The following is a 14,492-nucleotide window of genomic DNA, read 5'->3' as shown; positions in this document are numbered from 1 at the left end:
ACCCTACGTGGATAAAAGCCTGGGCATAGCTAAGGACGTTCTGAAACTGATTCTTCATCCATCTCTTTGTATTTTCTTTCCATAAATTCACAAGAAAAGATAAGAGCCAATTTAAAAAGAAAGTTGGAAAGCCAGTTGGACCAGGGAATGAGTTAGTCAATCTCCACCCCCTCTTTTAGGGCCTTTGTGTCACATTCTCAACTCCCCCCCCCCCCTCTTCTCAGCAGCTTTCCAGACCAACATAACCCTTGCCTGGAGGGCTGCATCCCGGCTCCAGTTCCCACGCCCCTTCTCTTGCCTTTTTCTCTGCTCACTTCCAGACTGGGCTTCGTAGACAAGAATCTGACTACGCCCTTCCCAGCTTCACGCCCTTCAGTGTTCTGTGTCTCTTCTTGAATGGCTCTCTCAACTCTTCTTTATGCTTTATTGGACTCTATGTGGGCCAGCCTTTGCTTATGCCGCCATGCTGCCTGGAACCTCCCCTCGATGAAGGATCCTTCTTCATGCCCTCATCCACCCTCACGCGAGGCTCTCTGGGCCTGCAGTCTTCCACTGTGTTCCTGGCTCCTTAACCCACTAGTTTCTTAGTCTGGACAACCTCTCAGATACTCACCGTCTGCAGAGAAAATGGCAAGAACAAAGGGAAGGACAATGAACCGAAACCTGTTAAGTTTCTTGCGTGTGAGCACCGTTAGGATTTGGGGCTCTGGTGTCGGCAGGCTAGGAGCTGCGGAGAACTGAACAAAGTTTACTTACTTGCAGATAGGCCAGTTCCGGTTTATGAATATAAAACGCGTACCTTAGTTTTACACAGCCTCCCGTAATTACTGTGGTTCGGATTACAGCTCGCCATTTGAGATTTTTATTTCAAGCACTCCAATAACAAAAGGCGACCGCTTCCTCATTATCTCCAGGGCTGCCAGGTGTTCTTCCCCCCTCAAATTGTTAAAGAAAGCGCACAAAACATATGTTTTCCATTGTTCCCTGCATAATCCAGAGCCATAGAAATGCTGGCTGTTCACACTCTCAGCAGGAATGTGTGAGCATGAAATATTCATGAGCTCCGTGCGGGCGATTATTAAGCAAGGGCCAAGACTGGTAAGTTTGTCATTTTTAAAATATAAAACATGTGGTTATTTATTAAGCAACTGAATGTTTACTAGGTGATAGGTCTCGTTATAATCGAGGCTGAGACTGATTTCCCTGCCTGGGAAGTATATTGGATACTCTTAAAGGGCGGAAACTCTTGGCAGATATAAACGCATGCAGGAATTGGTACGGACCAATGCTATCATCTTCGAAGTTCTGAAACGGCATCCGCCATCACGTTTCTTGTAATTTCCAGTGGGGAAATGGAGTGGCAGGCCTTGGGACTTGAAGTTGTCAGAGGTGGGGAGAAGTGTTCTTCTGCTATTGCTAGATCTTGTGATACACTAAACTTTGCTAGGGTTACTGATCTGTAAATTGGCAGTAACAGGCAATTAAGCCTCTGGGAGGTCCCGCCCTCAGCACCCGTGGAGGTAGAGGTGGAAGCAGATAAAGGACCAGGTCATCCCCTGCATCAGCCACAGGCTATGTGCAGGATCACGGCAGATCTTTTCTTTTTATTGACTATTGTATCCAGTATTTTCTACTGAAAATGCGCAGTACTCTATACATGGAAGCAAGTGGGGTGGAACCGTCCCATGCTGAAGCCAGACCTCAGGAGACATTGGACCTCGGAGAGCTAAGGGTACACAATTGTTGACTTTGGGATACTGAGGAAGCAACCACGGTTTCAGTTCCCTAATCCACAAAAAGTAGGACATAAAATAAATGAATAAAAAGAATATGAAAAAGAACGCTCAATCCTATCATTTAACAGCCCTTTAGCCACGTAACAACTGGGGGGCATTTCAGAATTGCTTTTGGAGTAGATGGGTGGCCAGGGGTCCTGCCCCAGCAAGCCTTCTCATCTTTCTCCGGGCGATACAAATGAGCAACTCCGCTACCACAAACTGATCAGCGGAGAAGGCCAACGGGCACACACAGCAGAAGCACAAACACTTCTTTTGAAATACGGAAAGTTAGAAACACTTCTTATCATAAACAGTGAGGAGAAAAAAGAGTGACTTCCTTGACAGTGCATAGGATAACTGTGCATAAATCCCTATGCGTAGGGGAAATTGCATCTACAGCATTTACCCTACATTTATAAACAACATAGGGTGGATAACATCTCGGCAAAGGAACCGTGTGCATCTCTTTAGAAGAACCAGGCTCGCCAAACAGAGGCAGCCTTTTCAGGCAGAGGGGATGCTGCTCTCGGTAGAGCGCATGAGTTCAAGGCACTTCCGGGTGTCCCATTCCGGCCAAGTAAAGCAATGGCCTGGTGCCCCCTTCCTATTTATTTAGGAGATAAATAAAAGTGCCTCGTCCATAGGTTAATTTAAGGCACGAGAGGCCTTTAGAAAGCAGTCAGATTAAGGGTGTCACGTGAGCTGCTACGTCCTCGTTGTCATTACAGTTGTTACAGAGGACCATCTGAAAAGCAGGCAGGAGAACAGGGTGCACACCGAGAGTAAGGGCTTGCACACTCGAGTGTAAACTGTGAGTTTCTGGGAGCATTCAGGGAAAATTCACTCTGTTGCTGTCTGTCTGGAGATCAACAGACAGCGCCGGTGAGGAAAGGGGCCCGAGATCCATAATCTAAAAGGACATCTGTTTGAAATATCAAGCCTAGGCAGAGAGCATTACATCGTTCAAAGGAATGGCTGAGCCACGATGGATAAACAGTATTTATAACTCCATTAAAATAGTAAATTTATGTTGCGAGTGTGTGTGTGTGTGTGTGTGTGTGTGTGTGTGGTAGGCAAATATCCTAGCATTTAGCTATATTCCAAGCTTTTAAAGAATTACCTGTTTTTTAATAACATTTTTATTGATAATAGCTATATTCCAAGATTTTAAAAAATTATTTTTTAAATGATATATATTTTTATCTAAAATAAATTGTTGTCTCATACAATACATCTGAATCACAGTTTGTCCCCCTCCATTCCTCTCAGCTCCCTTCTACCCCCCCCCCATCTACTCCCCGTCCATGAAAAGAGCAGACCTCCATGAGACAACATCAAGACAAGATACACTAAGGCAAGGTGAAAGCCTTCATACTGAGGCTGGACAAGGTAACCCAATAGGAGGAAACGTCCCAAGAGCAGGCAGAGAGTCAGAGACACAGCAGTTTCCACTGTTAGGAGTCTCACAAGAACACCAAGCTAACAGCCATAGCACATACACAGAGGTCCTGGTGCAGACCCATGCTAGTCTCCTCCCTCTGTGAGCCCATGTGAGCCCTGCTTCCTTGATTCAGTACGCCATGTTCTCCTGGGGTCCTCCCTCCCCTCTGACTCCTATAGTCTTTCCTCATCATCTTCTGAGGAGTTTCCTGATCTCTGAGGGGAGAGATCTGAGTTTCGAGGAGCGGTGAGAGCTACACTTACCTGTGGATATATGGATAAGTATTTGAGTGCTTAACCTGGTTTAGGAGAGTAGCTGGAGTAGTTTCTCTCATGGTTCCTATGGCCTCACCAGCCAGTTCTTATTTTGAGACAAATACTCACATGCCCAGGCTGGCCTTGAACTCACTAGATAGCCCAGGCCCTTGAGCTTGAAAGCCTGCTTCTAGCAGTGTTTCAGTGGTTACACAGCACATGCTACCCATGACCTTTCTTCCTTTTTTTCTCTATTAAGATTTTTTATTGGATATATTTATTTACATATCAAATAGTATCCACTTTCCCTGTTTCCCATCCATTAAGGCCCTATCCCATTCCCCCTCCCCCTTCTTCTATGAGGGTGCTCCCCCACCCAACCACCCACCCATTCCTGCCTCCCAGCCCTGACATTATCCTACAATGGAGGATCCAGACTTGGTAGGACCAGGGGCTTCTCCTCTCATTGATACCCAACAAGGCCATCCTCTGCTACATATGCAGCTGGAGCCATGGGTCTGTCCATGTGTACTCTTTTGGTAGTGGTTTAGTCCCTGGGAGCTCTGGTTGGTTGGCATTGTTGTTCTTAAGGGGTTACAAGCCCCCTCAGCTCCTTCAATCCTTTCTTTAACTCCTCCAAATGGGACCCTGTTCTCGGTTTAGTGGTTGGCTGCTAGCATTTGCTTTTGTATTTGTCATTCTCTGGCAGAGTCTCTCAGGAGACAGCTATATCAGGCTCCTGTCAGCATGCCCTTCTTGGCATCAGCAATATTGTCTGGATTTGGTGACCGTATGTATGTGGGGTGGATCAGATGGGGCAGGCTCTGAATGGCCATTTCTTCAGTCTCTGCTCCAAACTTTGTTTCCATATCTCCTCCTATGAATATTTTTGTTCCCCCTTCTAAGAAGGACTGAAGCATCCACACTTGGTCATCCTTCTTCTTGAGCTTTATGTGGTCTGTGAATTGTATCTTAGGTAATCTGAGCTCTTGGGCTAATGTCCATTAATCACTGAGTACATACCATGTGTATTCTTTTGTGATTGGGTTACCTCACTCAGGATGAAATTTTCTAGGTCCACCCATTTGCCTATGAATTTCATTAAATCATTGATTTTACTAGCTGAGTAGTACTCCATTATGTAGATGTACCACATTTTCTGTATCCTTTCCTTTGTTGTAGGACATGTGGGTTCTTTCCAACTCTGGCTATTATAAATAAGGCTGCTATGAGCATAACGGAGCAAGTGTCCTTGTTTTATGTGGGATCATCTTTTGGGTATATGCCCAGGAATGGAATAGCAGAGTCCTCAGGTAGTACTATGTCCAATTTTCTGAGGAACCTCCAGACTGATTTCCAGAGAGGTTGTACCAGCTTGCAATCCCACCAGCAGTGGAGGAGTGTTCCTCTTTCTCCACATCCTCACCAGTATCTGTTGTCACCTTAGTTTTCAATCTTAGCCATTCTGACTGGTGTGAAGTGGAATCTCAGAGTTATTTTGATTTGCATTTCTCTGATGACTAAGGGTGTTGAGCATTTCTTTAGATGCTTCTCAGCCATTCAATATTCCTCACCTGAGAATTCTTTGTTTAGCTCTGTACCCCATTTTTAATAGGGTTATTTGATTCTCTGGAGTCTAACTCCTTGAGTTCTTCGTATGTATTGGATATTAGCCCTCTATTGGATGTAGGATTGGTAAAGATCTTTTCCTAATCTATTGGTTGCCATTTTGTCCTAAAGACAACATCATTTGCCTTACAGAAGCTTTGCAATTTTATGGGGTTCCATTTGTCGAGTCGATCTTAGAGCATAAGCCATTGGTGTTTTGTTCAGGAAATTTACCCCAGTGCTCTTGTGTTTGAGGCTCTTCCCCACTTTCTCTTCTGTTAGTTTGAGTGTATATGGTTTGATGTGGAGGTCCTTGATCCACTTGGACTTGAGCTTTGTACAGGGTGATAAGAGTGAATCAGTTTGTATTTTTCTACATGCTGACCTCCAGTTGAACCAACACCATTTGTTAAATGCTATCGTTTTTTCCACTGGATGGATTTAACTCCTTTGTCAAACATCAAGTGACTATAGGTGTGTGGGTTCATTTCTGGGTCTTCAATTTTGTTCCACTGATCTGCCTGTCTCTGTACCAGTATCATACAGTTTTTATCACTATTGCTCTGTAATACAGCTTGAGGCCAGGGATGGTGACTCTCCAGAAGTTCTTTTATTGTTGAGGATAGTTTTTGCTATCCTGGGTTTTTTGTTATTCCAAATGAGTTTGCAAATTGCTCTTTGTAATTCTATAAAGAATCCAGTTTGAATTTTGATGGATATTGCATTAAATCTATAGACTGCTTTGGGCAAGATGGCCATTTTTACAATATTAATCCTGCCAATCCAATCCATGAGCATGGGAGATCTTTCCACCTTCTGAGATCTTCTTTAATTTCTTTCTTCAGAGACTTGAAGTTCTTGTCATACAGATCTTTCCCTTGCTTGGTTAGAGTCACACCAAGATATTTTATATTATTTGTGACTATTGTGAAGGGTGTCATTTCCCTAATTTCTTTCTCTTCCTGTTTATCCATTGAGTAGAGGAAGGCTACTGATTTGTTTGAGTTAATTTTATACCCAGCCACTTTGTTGAAGTTATCAGACTTAGTAGTTCTCTGGTGGAAATTTTGGGGTCACTTAAGTACACTATCATATCATCTGCAAATAGTGATATTTTGACTTCTTTCTTTCCAATGTGTATCCCTTTGACCTGATTGCTCTGGCTAGGACTTCAAGTACTATATTGAGTAAGTAGGGAGAGAGTGTGCAGCCTTGTCTAGTCCCTGATTTTGGTGGGATCACTTCAAGTTTCTCTCCATTTAGTTTAATGTTGACTACTGGATTGCTGTATATTGCTTTTAATATGTTTAGGTATGAGCCTTGAATTCCTGATCTTTCTAAAACTTTTATCATGAAGGGGTGTTGAATTTTGTCAAATGCTTTCTCAGCATCTAATGAGAGGATCATGTGTTTTTTTTTTAATTTTTAATTTTTTTTTTCGGAGCTGGGGACCGAACCCAGGGCCTTGCGCTTGCTAGGCAAGCACTCTACCACTGAGCTAAATCCCCAACCCCCATGTGGTTTTTTTGATTTGAGTTTGCCTACATAGTGGATTATGTTGATGAATTTCTGTATATTAAACCATCCCTGCATCCTTGGGATGAAGGCTACTTGATCATGATGGATAATCATTTTGATATGTTCTTGGATTCGGTTTGAGAGAATTTTATTATTCATAAGGGAAATTGGTCTGAAGGTCTCTTTCTTTGTTGGGTCTTTGTGTGGTTTAGATATAAGCATAATTGTGGTTTCATAGAAGGAATTGGGTAGTGTTCCTTCTGTTTCTATTTTGTGGACTGGTTTGGACAGTATTGGTATGAGGTTTTCTATGAAGGTCTGATAGAATTCTGCACTAAACTCATCTGGTCCTGGGTTTTGTTTTGTTTTGTTTTGGTTGGGAGACTTTTAATAACTGCTTCTACTTCTTTAGGAGTTATGGAATGGTTTAGATGGTTTATCTGATCTTGATTTAACTTTGGTACCTGGTATTTGTCTAGAAAGTTGTCCCTTTTGTCCAGATTTTCCAGTTTTGTTGAATATAGGTTTTTGTAGGAGAATCTGATGATTTTTTAATTTCCTCAAATTCTGTTGTTATGTTTCCCTTTTCACTTCTGATTTTATTAATTTGAATACACACTCTGTGCCCCCTGGTTAGTCTGCTAAGGGTTTATCTGTCTTGTTGATTTTCTCAAAGAACCAACTCCTGGTTTTATTGATTCTTTGTATAGTTCTTTTTGTTTCTACTTGGTTGATTTCAGCTCTGAGTTTAATTATTTCCTGCCTTCTACTCCTCTTGGGTGTATTTGCTTCTTTTTGTTCTAGAGTTTTTAGGTATTTTGTCAAGCTGCTAATGTATACTCTCTCCAGTTTCTTTTTGGAGGCACTCAGAGCTAGGAGATTTCCTCTTAGCACTGTTTCATTGTGTCCATAAGTTTGGATACGTTGTGCCTTCATGGTCATTAAATCCTAAAGAGTCTTTAATTTCTTTATTTATTCCTTCACCAAGTTATCATTGAGTATAGTATTGTTCAACTTCCACGTATATGTGGGCTTTCTGTCATTATTGTTGTAATTGAAGACCAGCCTTAGTCTGTGGTGATCTGATCTGATGTATGGGATTACTTCAATCTTCTTATATCTGTTGAGCCCTGTTTTATGACCAATTATATGGTCAATTTTGGAGAAGGTACCATGAGGTGCTGAGAAGAATGTATTTTTTTTGTTTTACAATGAAATATTATATATGTGTGTGTGTATATATATATATATATATATATATATATATATATATATATATATATAATGTTAGGCTGGGCCTTTTTAGTGGGGGATTGAGTCCATTGATATTAAGAGATAGTAAGGAATAGTGATTGTTTTCTGCTATTTTTGTTGTTAGAGGTAGAATTATGTTATGTATCTCTCTTCTTTTGGGTTTGTTGCAACAGGATTACATTCTTGCTTTTTCTAGGGTGTAGTTTCTCTCCTTGTGTTGGAATTTTCCATCTATTATTCTTTGTAGGGCTAGATTTGTGGAAAGATATTGTGTAAATTTGGTTTTGTCATGGAATATCTTGGTTTCTCCATCTATGTTAATTGAGAGTTTTGCTGGATACAGTAACCTGGGCTGGCATTTGTGTTCTCTTATTGTCTGTATGACATCAGTCCAGGATCTTCTAGCTTTCATAATCTCTGGTGAGAAGTCTGGTGTAATTCTGAGTGGTCTGCCTTTATATGTTACTTGACCTTTTTCCCTTACTGCTCTTAATATTCTTTCTTTGTTTTGTGCATTTGGTGTTTTAACTATTATGTGACGGGAGGAATTTCTTTTCCGGTCCAATCTGTTTGGAGTTCTATAGGCTTCTTGTATGTTTATGGGCCTCTCTTTCTTTAGTTTAGGGAAGTTTTCTTCTATAATTTTGATGAAGATATTTACTGGCCCTTTAAGTTGGAAATCTTCACTCTCTTCTATACCTATTATCCTTAGGTTTGGTCTTCTCATTGTGTCCTGGATTTCCTGGATGTTTTGGGTTAGGAGCTTTTTGTGTTTTACATTTTCTTTGACAGTTGTGTCAATGTTTTCTGTGATATCTTCTGCCCCTGAGATTCTCTCTTCTATTTCTTATATTTTGTTAGTGATGCTTGCCTCTATTACTCCTGATCTCTTCCCTAGGTTTTCTATCTCCAGGGTTTTCCCCCTTTTTGCTTTCTTTATTGTTTCTATTTCCATTTTTAGATCCTGGATGGTTTTGTTCAATTTCTTCACCTGTTTGGTTGTGTTTTCCTGTAATTCTTTAAGGAATTTTTGTGTTTCCTCTTTAAGGGCTTCTAATCGTTTACCTGCGTTCTTCTGTATTTCTTTAAAGGAGTTATTTATGTCCTTCTTAAAGTCCTCTATCATCTCCATGAGATGTGATTTTAAATCCAAATCTTGCTTTTCTGGTGTATTTGGATAGCCAATATTTGCTTTGGTGGGAGATCTGTGCTCTGATGATGCCAAGTAGTCTTGGTTTCTGTTGCTTAGTTTCCTGCACTTGCCTCTTGCCATCTGGTTGTCTCTGGTATTAGCTGGTCTTGCTGTCTCTGACAGTGGCTTGACCATCCTGTAAGCCTGTATGTCAACACCCCTGGAGACTGGCTTTCTCCCAGTAGGATCCGGGTACATACAAGGAGCTGTGGGACAAGGTCAGCTCTGGGCACAGGCAGAAACCGGAAGGGTCCTGTCCCAGACTGCTCCCGTGTCCTGAGGGCTCAGGCGGGTCAGTCAGAGTAGAAGTGGTGGTCCTACCTCTTCTCTGAGTTGTGTCAGTGCTCCTGGTGACTGGCTTTCAGCTCTGGGCACAGGCAGAGACCATAAGGATCCTGTCCCTGACTGCTCCTAGGTACCTGTGTCCAGAGGGCTCTAGGCAGGTTCCTCTTGGGCCAGGAATGGGAACACAAGTGGTGGTCTCCCCTGAGCTCTCAGGATTTCCTCACTTTTGAGAGTCCAGCTCTCTCCCCCACAGAATTTGGGTACAGAGAGCTGTGGGACTGGGCCCCATGACTTTTTATGCAGTTTTGTGATCGTGTGTGTACATGTGTGCTTATATATGTGTATATTATGTGTATATGTGGATGTGTGTTTTTTAAGGTATCTGTTGTTTGCATGGTATATGTGTGTATTTATGAGCATGTGTATATGTGGGTTTCTATTATTGATATGTGTTTATTGTTTTTATGGTATGTATGCGCATGCTTGTCTGTTTGTACATGTGTCTGTATGAGTGTATATATTCACATGTGTGTTTATGTATGTTTATGTGATGATATGTATTTTGTGTATCTTGTTTTCATGGTATATGTACCTTTGCAAGCATGTGTGTTAGTTTGTTTCTATGTGCCGATGTGTGTTTTTCTGTGTCTGTTTTTATGGTGTAGGTGTATCTGTGTGTGTGTGCATGTGTGTGTGTGTGTGTCTGTGTGTGTGCATGTGTGTGTGTCTGTGTGTGATTGCCATGTACTGATATCTCAGTCTCTCAGCATTCATTTTCATGAAGATAAAGTAGGTTTAAAACAACTTGCAATCATTGCTTAGGTCCTCAGAAGAGTCCTCTTGGAATACTTCTAACCATAAAAAAGGAAAGTCCGGGAACGAGTCAGGAAGCGTGGACAGGGGAGAACAGATTCCTCTATGTGCTGACAGCCGTTCCTGGGCACTCACGTGCGAGTCTGTCTCCATAAATTTACAAGTGGGCTTTATTAAAAGGAGTCACTTCTTCGAAGCCTCTCATGCTGTTAAAACTGAGTGGGGGAGACGTTTTTAAAATTTAAAGACACCCTCAGCTTCCTTTCGATAGAGCATCGTTTTATGCAAATTGTACTTTGTAGTCACTAAGGAGTCACTTAATGCATTTTATTTCTTTCATGGAGGTGAAGCTTCAAGGTTTCCAGTTTTGTGCTAGTGCCTGGAGGAGGCAGCTTTCCAGAACCGTCTTTCAAAAGGTGCGTGGAAATGATTTTCCGAGAATTGTCAGTGGCATCCAATCCCACGCCGGAGACTTCAACACTCAGACAGGAGACTGGACTCATTATTTGCAATGTTTCCAGCAAGACTAGTGAGACCAGAAGCTGACAGTTCGTGGCTTGCTCTGCGGTTGCGAGGCACACGGTCTGCTTCTGGACGCATGCGCAGGACCGTGGGTTCCTCCCTTCAGACCCTACTCCTCTTCCGGGATGCCTGTCAAGCACAGGCTGTGCCCAGCCATGAGAACTCAGTAGCCTCTTCGCCCTCTTCTCTGTCCTCACCGGGCGGGGCTCTCAACTTACTGACAAGACTCTCTAGCTCACGACCTTCGTTCCTTCATAGCGGGAATGTGTGACTTCATCTGGTTAGTGTTTGTATCATTCTTCTTGGCAGGACTTGCTTAGCTGTGCACAGCAACTACTTAAGAGTTGTTAGAGGGGCACAAGAGAACCAGGTAGCCCCTTCACTGGGCTCCTGCTCTAACACTGGGATGTTCGGAGGGGATGACAGTGGTGGGCATTCTGCCTGCCCACCTTGCCCGGCATCATTACACCTGTGACTTTGTATTCAAGTTGGTAATGACTTTATTAATTTATGACTCTCCCAATGGGCACTTGGGCCTCTGGATTTGTTATTACATGTCCCTCTTTTGTCTAGTTATATCATTCATTACCCAGTGAAACGCTAGGAATTTTGCATAGACATGATATTTATAATTTGTAACCAGATTGAAAATTGAAAAATAAAAGCAATCTCTCCCTCTCTCTCTCTCTCTCTCTCTCTCTCTCTCTCTCTCTCTCTCTCTCCAAGCCATGATGTACACATGTACACATCAGATCTCCACCTCTTCTCTTGGCAGTTGAGAGTCTGCTTCTGGAGGGGGCGATGCTAGGGTACAAAGTGTTTTGTACCCGTGCTGGAAGGTCCTAGACCTTGTGCGCTGTTAGAGGAGGTTTGAATCCCTTCAAATACACACCTGGTTTTTGATGGCTTCGAAAGACTTCCCGAAGGATCTTAGCATGGAAAAATTGTCTTCCAGTTCTTTCGATGCCCCGTGCACACGCTACCTGGCAGGTGCACCAGGCACACAATGCATGCATTCAGCAGTAATTGCTTCTGGAATCCTAAAACCACACACTGTTTTAGCACCTGGGAGGGATTTGACTGAAGGCCCATATTAGCTTGATGCTCAGACAGAAGAAAAAAAGCAATGCCTGCTTTTGACATCTTAACAGCATTTGTATGAAACCTGCAGGTACACCATACACCATGAACCATAGCCAGTTCCGGCCTCGCATCCCTACCTGGAATACTTGTTTCTGTCCTCTGTGAGTCACTGACCTCCCCAGAATTCACCCGCACTCAATTCTCACTGTTGCTCTAAACCTCATTGTCATTTTGGATCTATGGAAGTCCAAGGTCATGTTAGAGAATAAAATCAAATTAACGGAGGGTCAGACATTTGGAACAACCAAGTCAGGTTCCAGGGTGAAATCCTTAAGGGAAGGGCAACTTTCAAGTTTATGTAGACACAGGGACCACATATGCTGATGGTTGCAGGCTCAAAACTAGCTGGACTAACTGGCTAGCCAAGAGTCACTTCGAGGGACACACTAAGTACACAGTAGGTATTCAGGAATGTGTCCGAGTGATTCTGTATGTTAACCAACTGTTCTGGCTAGTTTCATGTCATTTAGACACAGGCTAGAGTCATCTGAGAGGAGGGAACGTCAAGAAAACGTTTCTATAAGATCTGGCTGTACGCAAGCCTGTAAGGCATTTTTTTAAATTAGTGATAGATGGAGGAGGGCTCAGCCTGTTGAGGGTGGGGCCATCCTGGACTGGTGGTCCTGGATTTCATAAGAAAGCAAGCCAAACAAGCCACAGGGAGCAAGCCAGTAAGCAGCATCCCTCCATGGCTTCTGCAACAGCTCCTTCCTCCACGATTCTTGCCCTTTTTGGGATCCCTGTCCTGACTTCATCAGAGATGATCAGCGATTTGAAAGTTTAAGCCAAACAAACCCTTTCCTCCCCCAAGTTATTTTGATCATGGTGTGTCATTGCAGCAATGGTGGGCCTGAGTAGGACACCAAGTGCTCTGGTTTATTTGGGACCTGTGATTTTCATGGCTGGAAATGGGGAAAAAATCTTAGTGAGAGATTAGCTAGCTGGGGCAAGTTGACTACCTTGGTAGGATATATCCCAGACTCACCCAGGTAGCTCAGGCTGGCAACCCAGGTCTCAGACAGGATTGTGCTCCCTGTTCTTCTTCTAAGACGAGTGCATTCAAAGCTCAGGGCTGCACCTGTCTCCAGGGGACAGTGCCCTCACAGGTGGAAAGGACAGATGGCAGAAGAAAGAAGTACGGCTCTTTGATATCCCGACACACCCTTTCTTTCCTTTCTTCTCTTTTTAGGCAAAGAATCACGGACCCAGACATGTCAGCGCTTTTAAACTATCATTTCAAAGGCCAGGCTGGTTCTCTGAAAAGCCATCAAAGGCACCTTCTCCTCCTATAGCAGATCCTGCCCAGCAGATGGACAAGATGCCTAGGACAGACAGCATTGACTGGGATGTCATTGGAAGGGTGAAGACAGCCACGTTCAGTCAGGGAAGTGGCAAACAGAAGCAGAAGACCTAGTGACCCTGGCCCTGAATTACCGTTATTTTTGCAGTGAGGGTAAAGTCAAGCTCCCAAGGTCAGGAAGGGAAGCAAAGAATTGAAATCAGCCTGTGGAAAGTAGACATCTGGGAAAAGAAAGGGAGAAACTGAGGCTGAGAAAGGAATCGTGAACAGAGTTCAGACAGTCCTCTGCGGCACGGGCAGAATGGAGCAAGAGGCTCCTAAACGGAAGAGAACGGACAGAGGAGTGCCCAAGGCTTCGACTGAAGGAAAGTTCTGGCTAGAATCTCACGGTTATTAGGCAGCTAAATAAACAAACCAGTAGACACCTGTATCAAATCAAGGACACTGGCGACCTAACCCATTCCAGGAATTCTAAACAGTGAGGGAGCTATGTATGCGGCCGGACAAGGAGCTTGTTTCTCCCAGTGCACTAGAGGGTCCCTGTGTCTGTACTGCCTTCTGTCACAGCTCTAACTTTTCTCTTGGCTTTTATTTTTTTCATTTTTAAAATAATTACATCTGCAAGCCCTGTATTTACATAACTTCCAGTCGTAATTCTCCATCTACCAACTCTCTTCCCACGTCTCACAGTACTCAAATGCATGACCTCTTCTTTATTTAAAGAATTATTTATTTATTTAATGTGAGTGAGTACACTGCAGCCGTCTTCAGACACACCAGAAGAGGGCATCGGATCCCCTTACAGATGGTCGCGAGTCACCATGTGGTTGCTGGGAATTGAACTCAGCACCTCTGGAAGAGCAGTCAGTGCCCTTAACCGCTCAGCAATCTCTCCAGGCCCCTGCATGACCTCTTCTTTAGCTGTTATTGTTAAACGTGTATACATACACACTCAGAGAGAGGCAGAGGAAGGAGCAGAGGCAGAGGAGAGGCAGAGAGACAGAGACAGAGACAGAGACAGAGACAGAGATAGAGAGATAGACACACACACACACGCACACACACACACACACACACACACACACACACACACATCGAGAATACCACAAATAAACACTAACAAATGCAATTTCAAAAATGCTTTCAGGGGCTGGAGCGGTAGTTCAGGGTTAAAAGCACTTGTTGGTCTTGAAAAGGACTCAGGTTTAATTCCCAAAACCAACAAGGGTGGCTCACACACATCCCTAACTCCAATTCCAGGGTTATCCCTCACTCTCCTTTGGCCCCTACGTGTACAAGTCACAAATAACTAAGAGTACCTTTTGGGGTCGCTTATTCAGATTTTAGTAGTTTTGGGAATGCTAGGAAGGTAGTATTACTGGCC

General features: G+C 43.3%; 1 long non-coding RNA gene across 1 annotated transcript; it reads left to right on the top strand.

The window, feature by feature from the left end:
- The first annotated feature begins 10,621 nt into the window (after positions 1 to 10,621).
- LOC120101474 (uncharacterized) lies at positions 10,622 to 13,736 on the top strand. Its single transcript, XR_005502025.2, has 2 exons — positions 10,622 to 10,945; positions 12,998 to 13,736. It is a non-coding gene; the product is annotated as an uncharacterized LOC120101474 (long non-coding RNA).
- The last annotated feature ends 756 nt before the right edge of the window (positions 13,737 to 14,492 follow it).

Source organism: Rattus norvegicus, chromosome 3 (assembly GCF_036323735.1).
Source record: "Rattus norvegicus strain BN/NHsdMcwi chromosome 3, GRCr8, whole genome shotgun sequence".
NCBI classification, from domain to species: Eukaryota; Metazoa; Chordata; class Mammalia; order Rodentia; family Muridae; genus Rattus; species Rattus norvegicus.
This window is presented reverse-complemented; position numbering and strand designations above follow the sequence as displayed.